The following is a 13084-nucleotide window of genomic DNA, read 5'->3' as shown; positions in this document are numbered from 1 at the left end:
AACAGTACCCTGCTCGATCTGCTTCCTTCACCACATAGGGTCCTTCTCAGTTCGGCTCCAACTTGCTCGTGCCAGGACCCGACTAACGGATTTTTTTCGTCGAACTAGATCCCCTGGTTTAAAAGAGAGGTGTCTCATCCTGTCGTTATAGTATCGTGCAACCTGCCCCTTGTTTTTGGCAATTCTTATGGCTGCTTCCTCCCTTTTTTGTTCGAGCAAGACCAGGTTAAGCCGCATTTCACCCTCATTTCCCTGGGCTATGAAGTTCTTCACCCTGCCTGATGGTAAGCCAATTTCCGCCGAAATTACCGCTTCCGCCCCATAAGTTAAATCAAATGGAGTCTCCTGGGCAGCAGTCCGAGGTATAGTTCGGTAAGCTCAAAGTATGCGAGGCAGTTCATCCATCCATTCGGCTCGAGCAGACTCTATCCGAGTCTTTAACCCCTGCAGGATAGTTCTGTTGACGTTTTCCACTTGGCCATTAGCTTGAGGGTGTCCCATAGAAGTGAAGTGCTGCTGAATGCCGAGCTCGGCGCACCAATCCCGGAAGGGGTTCTCGGCGAACTGTCGGCCGTTATCCAAGACTAGAGCTCGTAGTATGCCAAATCGGCAGACAATGTTCCTCCAGAAGAACTTCTGGACCGACCTGCTGGTAATGGTATTGAGTGGTTCGGCTTCAATCCACTTAGTGAAGTAATCTATGGCCACTACCAGATATTCATACCCTCCTGGAACTCGGGGAAATGGGTCAAGCAGGTCGATTCCCCACTGGAAGAAAGGCCATGGGCTCTGAAGGGGAACCATCTCCTGAGTTGGGGCATGATGAACTGGCGCGTGCAGTTGGCTGCATTTTGCCACCAGTTCGGCCGAGTCTCGGAAGATGGTAGGCCAGTAGTACCCGGATAGCATTCCCTTCTTGGCCAAAACCCACGGGCCAACGTGATTCCCATAGATGTCTTCATGTATTTTGCGCAAAATGTAGTCCCCCTCCTCCAACGTCACACACTTTAGCCACGGACGTAGATATGACTTCCTATACAATACTCCATCCGTGAGCACATACGTCTGTGACTTGAGGAGGATTTTTCGAGCCTCTACCTTTTCTGATGGGAGCTCTCCATTGGCTAAGTACCGCACGATAAGGTCCATCCATGAGTTCACTACTTGAATCACTGCTGTGTATAGCTGTTCATACGCCCACCTTTTAACGACCTCTACTAATACTTCTTTGTTCAATATGCTAAACGAAGTGGAGACCAGTTTGGAAAGGGCGTCGGCTCTTTTATTCCGACTCCGAGGAACCTGTTCGAGCGTGAACTGCTTGAACAGACTTCTCGGTTCATGCACTTTGGCTACGTATTTTTTCAGCGGCTCTTCTTTAACTTCATAATTCCCCAAGACTTGGTTCATTATCAGCTGCGAGTCACTATGGACCCTTAGCAATTCAGCCTCCAACTTTCGAGCCACTTCCATCCTTAGCAAAGGTTCATATTCGGATTCATTATTAGAGTTTCTGAAGTCGAACCTTAAGGCATAAGCCAGTTCTTCCCCCATAGGCCTGATGAGGAGAAGCCCAACTCCGCACCCTCTTTGCTTGACGCCCCGTCGACGTTTAACGTCCAGGTCGGGATGTCCTGTTCGGCGGCTTCTTTGGCCTATTCGGCTTCAGCCCGTTCAGCGCCAGCCCATCCCATGGTCTGTTTGGCCCCTTGCAGCCCAAAGGAGACACCTTTCGCTGTGAAGTCAACCAGGGCTTGGGTCTTGATGGCCGTCCGAGGTTGGAAACCAAGGTCATATTCAGACAGCTCTACAACCCACTTGACCATCCTCCTCGACATATCAGGTTTGGACAAGATCTGCTTCAAGGGCTGATCGATCACCACCACGATGGGATGAGCCTGGAAGTATGACCTAAGTTTTCATGCCGCGTGAACTAGCGATAAGACATATCGCTCCACCGCAGAATACTTAATCTCAGCCCCCTGTAGAGCGCGGCTGACATAGTACACCAGTTTCTGAGCCTTGTCTTCCTCCCGAACTAACACCGTGCTGACTGCCTCCTCTCCTACAGCTAAGTAGATAAACAGAGTTTTGTCCTGTTCGAGAGAAGTTAAGGTCAGTAATTTGGCGATGTGGGCCTTCAGTTCATCGAATGCTTTTTAGTACTCAGAGGTCCACTCAAACTGGGGATCTCTTTTCAGGGCCTTAATGAGGGGGGAACCCCAAACTGCCGATTACGATAGAAATCTGTTCAAGGCTGCCATCCTACCGGTTAGTCGCTGCACTTCCTTAATATTTATGGGGGGAGCCATATCTGTGATGGCCTTTACCTATTCAGGGTTGGCTCTTATTCCGTCTTTGGATATCATGTATCCTAGGAATTTATCCGACCTGACTCTGAAAGTGCATTTCTTAGGATTCAACCATATTCGCGATCTCCGAAGGACGTAGAAGATTTCTCTAAGGTCCGTGATGAACTGCTTCTGAGTTGTGCTCTTCACCAGCATGTCATCCACGTAGACCTCCAAATTTTGCCCTATTTGATCCTTGAACAGCCTGTTTACCAACCATTGGTAGGTCGCGCCGGCGTTATTTAGTCCGAATGGCATAGTGATGTAGCAATAGGTATCGTACTCGGTGATGAATGAGGTGTTCTCCTGACCTTTCTCATCTATGGCTATTTGGTGGTACCCTTTAAAGGCATCCAAAAAATAGAAGATCTCATATCCCGTAGTCAAGTCCACGAGTAGGTCTATTCGGGGAAGAGGGTAGCAATCCTTTGGGCAAGATTTATTCAGGTCGGTGAAGTCCACACAAATTCTCCAGGTCTTGTCGTCCTTTTAGACCAGCACAGGATTGGCCAACTAGGTCGGGTAGTAGACCTCCTTCACGATCTTTGCCTCCAATAGCTTGCCCACCTCCTCCTTCACGAGTCGAACGCTGGGATCTACGTGCAGTTTGTGAACTGCCTGTTCGGGCAGAATCCCGGGCATATCCTCCGCATTCCAGGCGAAGATTTTTGCATATTCTGCCAGAAGGGATTCTAGTGCCTTCCTGGTCAGTTGGCTCAGGCACGAGCCGATCCTGACCACACGATCTGGCCGTTCTTTGCTAATCGGTAGTTCGAGCAACCCATCATCTCTCTCCAGTCTTTCTTTCTTCTCTGCTAGCTCCCAAGGCTCTAAGTAGGCCACTTGAGCTACCATCTTCTCCTTGCCCTTGAGAGTTGTGATGTAGCAGACCCAAGCTACCTCTGGATGTGACGCCCCGAAAAGTATGAGTGTGAAAATCCGAAATTTTTTTTAATTTTCTAGGGTTTATTTTATTTACTTGCCAGCCTTTCTACATTTTCTTTATTAGAAAAATTCCCCAGACAAAGTTTATAAGCAAAGATAGTTTGAAAATGATTTTTCTAGTATCGGTTAGTTTTTGAGAAAATAAAAGCGTATTTTGAACGTGGGACCCGCAAGTGAGATAAATGCATTATATTTTTGACAACTTGTTGGAATTTTGTATTAAGTGATATTATTTTACAAAGTGTTAAGATATTTGTATTGGAGAGACAAAAAGATAAGTTTTAAACCTAAAGGTGACAAGTGTCACTTTCTTACTCAAGGGTGGACTTTGACCATTTTACTACCTTGACTAATTGATTAAAAACTTGACCCAAAATTCATCTTCTTCATAAGCTCCTTGGCCGAACCTCTTGGAGACAAAAAGAGAGAAAAGCTTCCAATTTCTTCCTTCTATTTCTTGCCCAATCTCACAAACCAACCGTTAAAACCGTGATTTGCTCCATAAAAACCTTTCTCTTGCTGGTATTAAGGTGTGTGGTGAAGTGGTTTGAGAAGCAAAGGTGCTAAGTTCCTTGGGTTTGCATGGTAAGTGACTAAGGAACCTTTCCTTTGATCTTGATAATGTTCAATTAGTGATTGGTGGTGGTTGAATAAGTGATTTTATGGATGATTTCATGATTTTGGTTGAAATTAGTGAAGTTTTATATTTAATTAGGATTTTTCTGTTCTCATATGATTGTTATTATGTGGTTATGTATGATGATTGGAAATGATAGTTGAGGAAGCTAGAAGGTGGAAAAAGTGGAAGATTGCAAGTAAATTCTGTTTTGGAAGAAATCTGGAAAATTAGGGTTCTTGGTTCTTCATTCTGTCCGAAATTTTTGGTCCTAGATAGAGGCTGAATTGGCCTTGGTTCAAAACATTAAAGTTGTAGGTATTGATGTTTTAAGGGTACCTGTAAAATTTCAGGTCAATTGGAGTAGTGTAGAATGAGATAAGCCGAAATTACTATTGCTGTTCTGGGTTCATCAGGATGTTAGAACAGCGTCTGAAATGGGTTGTTTTGACTGGAATTGTTTTGGATTTGGGTGTTGAGGTCTTCTGATGAAATGTAACTTGATGTCCTAGCTACCATATACCTTTGGAATTTCTGCATTTGGACCTGTTTAGACTGAGTTGTACTGATTACAGCATAGTGTAATTTGTAAACCTGCAATTACGGTTCTGGTTTGGTATTTGGCATATTTGACTTAGTTGTGCTGGGATTTGGACTGAGTGACCTTCTACAATGTTGTAGCCCTGTCTTTTAGTTTCGAAAAGGTGTATCTTGCACCTTCATCCGACCATCGTAGTACCTTTGGTGCCATTACCGCAAAATGACGTCAAAACTGTTTTTCTGGTTTTGAGCTTAACTTTCATTTCCAAACTTTTCCCTAGCTTGACTTGTCTTTGTACTACTTGGAGCTTGCTGAGTGGCTATTGGATGAACTTGTTGTTGTGTGTGTACCTTTGGGACTGGATGAGGAAATAATGAAGCCATGATGGCTGGAAAAGTTAGCAAATTCAGGGGAAGTGTTGTCCGAACTTTGAAGGGATTTGTTTGCATTGAGTTTGTGATCTAAGACTTGGATTTGAGCAAGGCAATGATATTTGATGGATGATTTCTGAGCCATGGAGGTGAGTGACCCTAAACTATTTCCAAAGTACTTGTGAAATGTTTCTTGCATTATTTACTCGATTGCATCTCATGCGTGCTTGCATGTGAATTCATGATATGATTTTGGCTTCAATGAGTTCTGGGAAAGTCTTGTGCTGGACACCAACGTCTCCACTCTGTTTGTGGTTCATGTTCATGTTATCTGGAGCTCAAAAAGGGGCTCCCTCTCTCTGTTCGTGTGTTATGATCTATTTGAGCGTTGGGTGTTCAAGTACTATGATTTCACTGGCTCACGAGAGCACTAAACGAACATTTGATCTCTGAATCATGACATCATCGAAATCATCGAAATGCAACATTGTGAAATATATTTGCTTAATGATTTTGCTGGTTACTCGCTGAGCTTCTAGCTCACCCCAAAAATATTTTATTCCCCTCCACAGGGCTCAAGGCGAAGGAAGGGCTTGTAGTACTTGTGCACTTGACTGGATGGCCTATGTTTTGTACAATTTGGATTTGGAAATCATTTTATGTATAGTTGAGAATTATTTCCGCTTCGCTTTTGACATTTATTTATTGGAGAATTTGATGTATATTGGAGATTTATATTGTAATATTTGAGGTTTATTCTTGTAATTCATTTGAGGATGTAGTGAACGACTGAGTCCCGGCGAGAGCTGGGCAGGCGGCCCGCCGAACCCTCTGGTTCGCCTTAGGGGGAGGTGGGGCTGTCACACTGGATCCCCTAGCACCTCAGCTACTCCCACAGACGTGGGGAATTTCATGTTAAGGTGCAAAGTTGAGCAGACAGCTCGGAGTACATTTAGGGTAGGCCGCCCCAAGATCATATTATACGACGATGGTTCTTTCACCACCGCGAAGTTCACTGGGACAGTTCGGCATTTGAGCGACATTTCCACCATGACCATGAGAGTTATCATTCCCTCAGGTTTCATCGATAGACCTACGAAATCAATCAAGGGAGTTCGGACGGGGATGAGCTGCTTGTCTGCCAGTTGCAATTCTTTAAAAGTCCTGTAATATAGCACGTCAATGGCACTCCCATTGTCTATGTACACCTTCTTTACTTTGTAGTTGCACGTTATAACCTCTATCACGATGGCCTCATGATTATTGGAAGCCAGGGGTACTGCATTCTTAGGTCTGTAAATGATCTCTTCATACATCTTTAATCATTTGTTTGGGTTCTCTCTACTAGGGAGTGGGTGGTTGCTCTGTCGAGCTGCATGACTATCTCCTCCGACAGGTTCTCCCGAGATGGTGTTGATTACCCCTGCTAAGTTCTGTACTTCCAATTCGGGAGTTCTGTCTCTAGCACCCCGAGATCGGTCCCGTGAGTAGTTCGCGCGTTCTCATTTGTACTCCCCTCTCCTCTGGTCAGTTTGTCCGTTTCGTATGAACTATCTTAGGTGTCCTCGTTTGATCAACTCTTCGATGTCCTTTTTGAGGTCACAACAGTCTTCGGTATCATGCCCCACGTCACGATGGTAAGCACAATACAAGCGTTGATCTTTTCTATTCTTATTACCAACCAATTTTTGGGTGGATCGAGAGAGACCTTCCTGGTCCATCACGGCGAGGACCTGAGCCTTGGTCGCTGTGAGGGAAGTCCATGCCCTCTCCCTTTCAAAGGACCTGTTCCTTGGCAAATGGTCGAAGGTATTCTTTCGTGCCCGACCTCCTCGCGCGTCCCCTGAGTCTACGTTCTTTCTTCGCCTTTCATCCCTCAGTCTTTCCTACACGCTTTTCAAGCGATTGGCTTCCTCTGCATTAGCCTTCTCGTGAGCTCAATCTAGCATTTTTCGAACTGACTTGGGAGGTTTTTCAATGAATTTGGTGTATAGTTTCTGCGTGAGCAATCCATTGATAAAGGCGGCCATGACAACTTTATCGTCCCGATCCCGAACCTGGAGAGACTCGTTGTTGAACCGCATCTTGTATTCACGCAGTGACTCCTCAGGCTTCTGCTGAATTGTCATCAGGTGAGCAGTGCTCTTAGAGAAGGCTCGCGACGAAACAAACAAGCTACAAACAGTCGCGCGAGGTAGCTAAAGGACAAAATTAACCTAGGGGTAATCCTTGGAACCATTGACGCGCACTTCCTTCCAGGAACATAGGAAAAGTTTTACACCTGATTGCATCAGCAGCTGTTTGTAGGCGCATTTGTGTCAAAAATGCGAACAGATGATCCTCCGGATCCGTGGTCGCGTCGTAGGATTTTATGCTTGGTATTTTGAACTTCGCGGGCAGCGAGTAGTTCTTGATGTTTGGCACGAAGGGGGAGGCAGAATATTTATTCGCCTCCGGATCTAACAACAGGTCCAGTTCGTCCCGTATCTAATACTCTTCTCCCCTTGGAGAGTACTCCCTCTGTGGGATTCCCCAAAAGGGCTCAGGATACTCTGTTCGGGAGTTCATGTGAGACGACTCCAAAATCTCCCTCTAATCGTGAGGTGACTCCTTTCGTGCCCGTTTCGACCGGGGGCAAGGGCTCCCGGTTCTGGACTGGGACGGTTCTACTATATCATTCTCCGGGACTTTAGGCTCCTGGTCGTGATGGTCTCCGGTCCGACCCTTCACGTAGTTCACAATCACCTCAAAGGTGGGTAGATTTCCCACTATCGCTTGTCGTAGCTGTTCAAGCGAGATCCACGAGAACTCCGTTCCCTCCTCTCCAGGGGTTGGACCCTGATGCAGATCACTACGATCGTTCCTCTTGGATTCACCAGCGTTTCTCTGAGATCTGGTCCTTGGCATGTTTTGCAAGAGAGAGATTGTGTTCCCACAGACGGCGCCAATTGATGCGACTGCCGAGAGCGCGGTCCGAACTGAGCGAACTGAGGGGAGCGAGTTGGTGTCAGCGAAGGGCAACCTGAACTGGCCTATAAAAGAATGAGCGGTGGGGCTAACTCCCCGTTGTGACTCCGACGGTCAAGTTAGTTATAGCTACGAGTAGAGTAATGGTATTGACTACTGTAGACGGCGTACCTTGTCTTTTCTTGTAATGCTATATTTATAAGGCTCTTGATAGTAGTTTCCTTATAGGATTATGAGCCCTACTAGAGAGGGAGTCCTCTTAGGGCTCCGTTTGCCGGCTCCGAAAGGGTCGGGAGCTGCGGCCCACTAGGCACATCCAGCTGGGAGGCGGCGGCCCTGTGCGAACTGTGACGACCCCACCTCCCCTAGGGCGTACCCTAGGGTTTAGCGAGTCGCCAGCCCAACTCTCGCCAGGACTCACTCACGTTTAACTCAAGAAAAGAACTTACAACCATAGAAAAGAAATAATACAACGATTCCAGGCTTAACATATACATTGATGCTCAAATCTAGCTACAAGGCTTATAACGCCCAAATATATCAAGGTGTTTACAATCCAGGTGCAACCAACCCTAGTCAAGCACTAGCGCGAGTACAATTGTAAAATCCAAAAAAAAAACTAGACTACGCTAGCCTGTACAAGTCTCACGCCTCGCTCGTGTCCCCTGTAAGGAAAACAAAACTAAAGGAATGAACTAAAAACCCAGTGAGGTTCCATACACATAATCAAGCAATTAAATCCCGGACATTAAACATGTAATAGCAACTAATCCAGAAAACATTTAACATATAAAAGCAATGATAACACACTCATTAAAAGGATACATGCACACGTGGAGCCATTCGTTCATTCATTCGCCAACCATTTTCCTTATTTCTCTAACATTAGAAAACATTTGCAAGTGAAAACTCCACCAATGTTCTTGACATTCATTCATTGATTTAATTTCCCGCCACTAGCCAATTCACTGGTCAGTCTCTACCATTCTTCGTGATCATACTCGAGTATACCAAACATTATCCCAGGGTCACCAGCTGCCCGACCGAGTCCGCTTCTGGCTCGAGTCGACTGGCAACGAAGGGCAAGGGCCCAGTTCAGCCAAAAGGCTTACATTCATGCACAAGTAGCATTTACTCATTTAATCATTGAAAATTTCACGTTCATTTAGGTCGAGTGCGATAAAGTATACACTCGCCTAGCAAAACTTCATTTTAGCAATCATTGAAAACATTTAACATTTAATCAAATATTCACAAATAGTCACATAGTCACTTGTTGTACAAACACACAAGGAACACTCACCAGTTTAAGCAAAATAACATCAAAAGTTTCCTTCCAGATTATGCACTTGATCACTGACAAACCCTAAGAATAACCAATCCCAAATTGAAGTGAGCAAAGGTAATTCAAAGTTTTCGAGAGAAAACTAACACATTTCATCTTAGTTGATACCAAATCTTGGTCAAAACAACTCATATACTAATAGTGAAATGCATTCAAGGATACATATGTAACTTAAGATCCAACTAACCCTAAACTCAAACCTTACATCTCACTAATATTCATAAAAGCAAGTAATAGAAATTTGGGCAGCATGCCCTTCGTATTTTACTATTTTTCAGCCATTTATGGCTTCATTATTTTCCTCAACTCAACCCAAATTCACACATAAGAAATCTTAACACAATAGCCCTTCAACTAGGCTCAATGTCATACAATTACAAGACAAGTCTAGCAATGCGACCGAAAACCAATTTTAAAGGCAAATAGCTAAACAGCAGATTTGATGTCTTATAGCATTTTGGTCACAACTGAAGCTACGCTTATCGGATTGGGGTACAATTTATGCTGTTTCGAAGCTAAGACATAGACCTACAAGTCTTATGGGGACATCAATAGCCAATTCATTCATTTTCAAGGTCAAAATGTGCAATCTCAGAGAAAATAGTACACTGCCTGCGCAATAGGGCATTTGGCAGTCAGGGGTAATTTTGTCATTTCACATGTTACAGTCCTCTAATTGTGGTGAAATTTTACAGGAAGTTATATAACTCCATTCCGTACAACTTTCATGTTTTGACCTAGACCTGATTCAGCCTCTGTCATACTCGACTATACAGGTCAGGAACAGGACAGATTGACCTACAATTTTTGGAATTTGATGATTCAATGCTTGAAAATCACATTTATGTCTTGAATCACTACCTTGAGTCCCTATCCAAGAATCACAACTGAAAATATCAAACCCTTGCTAAACATTCCATCATATCATGCAAAACTCACTAATTAACCATCATAAACCAAGATTAAGAGCTTCTATCCAAACTTTAGCAAGATTAAGAAGAGAAAAAGGAAAGGCAGCCATGATACCTTCCAATAATTATTTGTAAGTGTGAACCACACCCCATTCTTCTCAAACTTTTAGCACCCTAAGTCTTCCAAGCACTAAAAGGAAAGGTTAATCGGTTTGGCTTGGTTGTTTTCTCTCAAACTAAGATGATTCAAGGTAGAAGTTGGAGTTTTCTCACTTGGTGTTTTCTCTCTTCAAGCTCGGCCAAAATGTGCAGAAATGAAGAGGAAATGAAGTGAATTTGGTGATAAAAATGAAGGAAATTGGTTGGTCAAACAACCCTTGGATGGTTGCCACTACTCACTACAAGATTAAGTCTTTAATTTTTCTTCTTTTTCCTTTCTTTTTGGTCAACATTTTCGACCCTCTCTAGGATAATTAAGGGCTGATATTTCTGAAATATTAACAAGGATATTAAGGTAATAAAGTGGTGTTCAAGTGGTGCACTCATTCGGTAGCAAACGGTGCACGTCGGTTTAAGCCAATTTTCCTTATCTCGCCCTTACTAGTGTTTTAACTTGTGATTGACTAACTTATTAGTAGCACTTCAAACACATACTTTCTCTTATCTAAAACTCACTCTTAACCACCAAATTTAATACACACACCTCACCAATTAGTCATACCACAAAAATACACAAAAACCCTAATTTACACTAACTAAGAAACTAAAGATTAAACTCTTGATACTATGATTTATTGCAACTACGGAGGATGTAAATGAGTAGTAAATCTATTATAAAGTAATTTATTCAAAATAAAAGGGAATTTTAAGAAAATAAGAAGAATTTTGCGAGTTCTCACACTCTCTCCCCCTTAAGAAAATTTCGTTCTCGAAATTTTTAACTTCCATCTCCTCAGAAGACTCCGGAGTCTATTGCTTGTCCAAGGCATATACCCGTGCTGGTACTTTTGGTCGGCTCCCTCTTTCAGTAGCTTGTTTCGGTTTGGTTCTATCCAATTGTTGAACGATATTCCCTCGCGGCTGTTTCTTCGTGCAGTTGCTAATTTGATGATTGTTACTTCCACAAATCAAACACTTTTGCCCTTTCCTCCAACAATCATTCTCAGTATGATTTGCCTTCCCACAATATCCACAGGCCAAGTGAGAAGCCACTTTTTGGCCTTCGCGGGAAATTTTCTCTTGTCCTATTTGACTTCCTTTTGTAGGCCCTTCATCTAGTGCTCATAGTGTCCATGATGGGTGAGGTAAATGGTTCACTTTTTGAACTTTGGAAGGCATTACCTTTTCTCTAGGTTCCTCATGTATACTACTAGATGTACCCCTTTTTCGTGTTTGGAAAGCTTTTATTTGTGCCTTCGCATTCTCAATTCTTTGAGCTTTCTCAAGAGCTTCCGTAAAAGTATTAACTTGAACAGCCGCTAAAGCTTCCTGGATTTCCAAATTTAATCCTTGTATAAACCGTCTCACTCTCCTTCGCTCCGTAATCACTAATTCAGAAGCAAATTTAGACAGTTTAGCGAATTGTGTTTCATATTCGGCCACACTCTGGGTTCCCTGATACAACCTAATAAACTCATTCTCTCTCTTTTCTTGGACCAAAGGTGGGAGGTATTTCTCATTAAATTCCCTTATAAAATTTACCCATGTCCATGCAGTCTGTTCTCTCTCCCACTTTGCCATAATAACATTCTACCATGCCTGGGCCGGTCCCTCGAATTGAAATATAGCAAAGTTCACCTGTCTTTGCTCCGTGTAGTTCAAAGCTGCAAAGATATTAATCATAGCCTCTAACCACTGCTCAGCTGTCTCCGGATCAGGCCCTCCAAGGAATTTAGGAGGAACAAACTTTTGATACTGCTCCAGGGCCCTGTCCTCTCCTATCTCGGGGTTCCGGAGTTGATTCACTGACATTTGGCCTTGTTGGTCTACCATTCGCGCTAAGATATTGATCATTTGTTGTATCGTTGTCGCCCCTTGGTCCCCTGCTTCAACCTTCGGTCCACGATCTTGCTCAGCTGCTATTTCTCTTTCTTCTCTTGGTTCTTGAGCTTGCCTAGCCCTACGGCCACAACTAGCTCAACGTCCACTACTACGTCTCCCCACCATACACTTTTCTCTCTTTTATTTTTTTCCAATGGTGATATAGTACGTAAACAAAATAAATTGGCTAAAGTGGCAAGATAAAGATAATTTTAAACCATAAAACGAAGGATAAGGAAACATGCTTAGCACATCTATAACATACCAAATTCACAAAGATACATAGCAAGTTGAACAAAATCAAGTGCATCAAGTACTATACATGTAAGCATTGACATGTCACGAGCAAAATACATACAGTGGCAAAACAAGAAGAAAAACACGACATGCCATCCCAGCCACCCTAACTTACATCCTACAACATCAAGGTCTTACGTTTCTACCTTAGGTCATCACTAAACCAACTGATTTCACTTTTCTCTGGCTGATATTATCCCACACTCGGTTAAAATATTCTCCGTCTGATCTCTCACTTCTCTTACTACCCAAACTAAACGTCCATTCACCTCTTGCACTTGCTCTCGCAAAACATTAGACGGTTCTTGTGTGACGGCCCCACCTCCCCCTAGGGAGTACCCCAGGGTTCGGCGGGTCGCTTGCCCAGCTCTCGCCAGGACTCAGTCATTCACTACAGTCCTCAATTAAAATCGGAATAAATCACAAGAATAAATTGGGCAGCGATCCAAACTTAAAGCGTACATTGTCATCCCAAAAGAAAGTATAAAGATCGAATATACAAAGGTTCTCAATCCTTCATGCGTCCAGCCGGTGCCAAGCACTAGGGCGAGAACCATTACAAAAAACAAAAGAACTAGACTAGGCTAGTCTATGCTCTCATCCTGCTCGCCGTCCCCTGTTAAGGAAAACAAAACTAAAGGGGTGAGGTAAAAGCTCAGTGAGGTTCCGAACACATAGTCAGATAGTCAATTCAATACAT

Source organism: Coffea arabica, chromosome 11e, assembly GCF_036785885.1.
Source record: "Coffea arabica cultivar ET-39 chromosome 11e, Coffea Arabica ET-39 HiFi, whole genome shotgun sequence".
Classification (NCBI taxonomy): Eukaryota; Viridiplantae; Streptophyta; class Magnoliopsida; order Gentianales; family Rubiaceae; genus Coffea; species Coffea arabica.
This window is presented reverse-complemented; position numbering follows the sequence as displayed.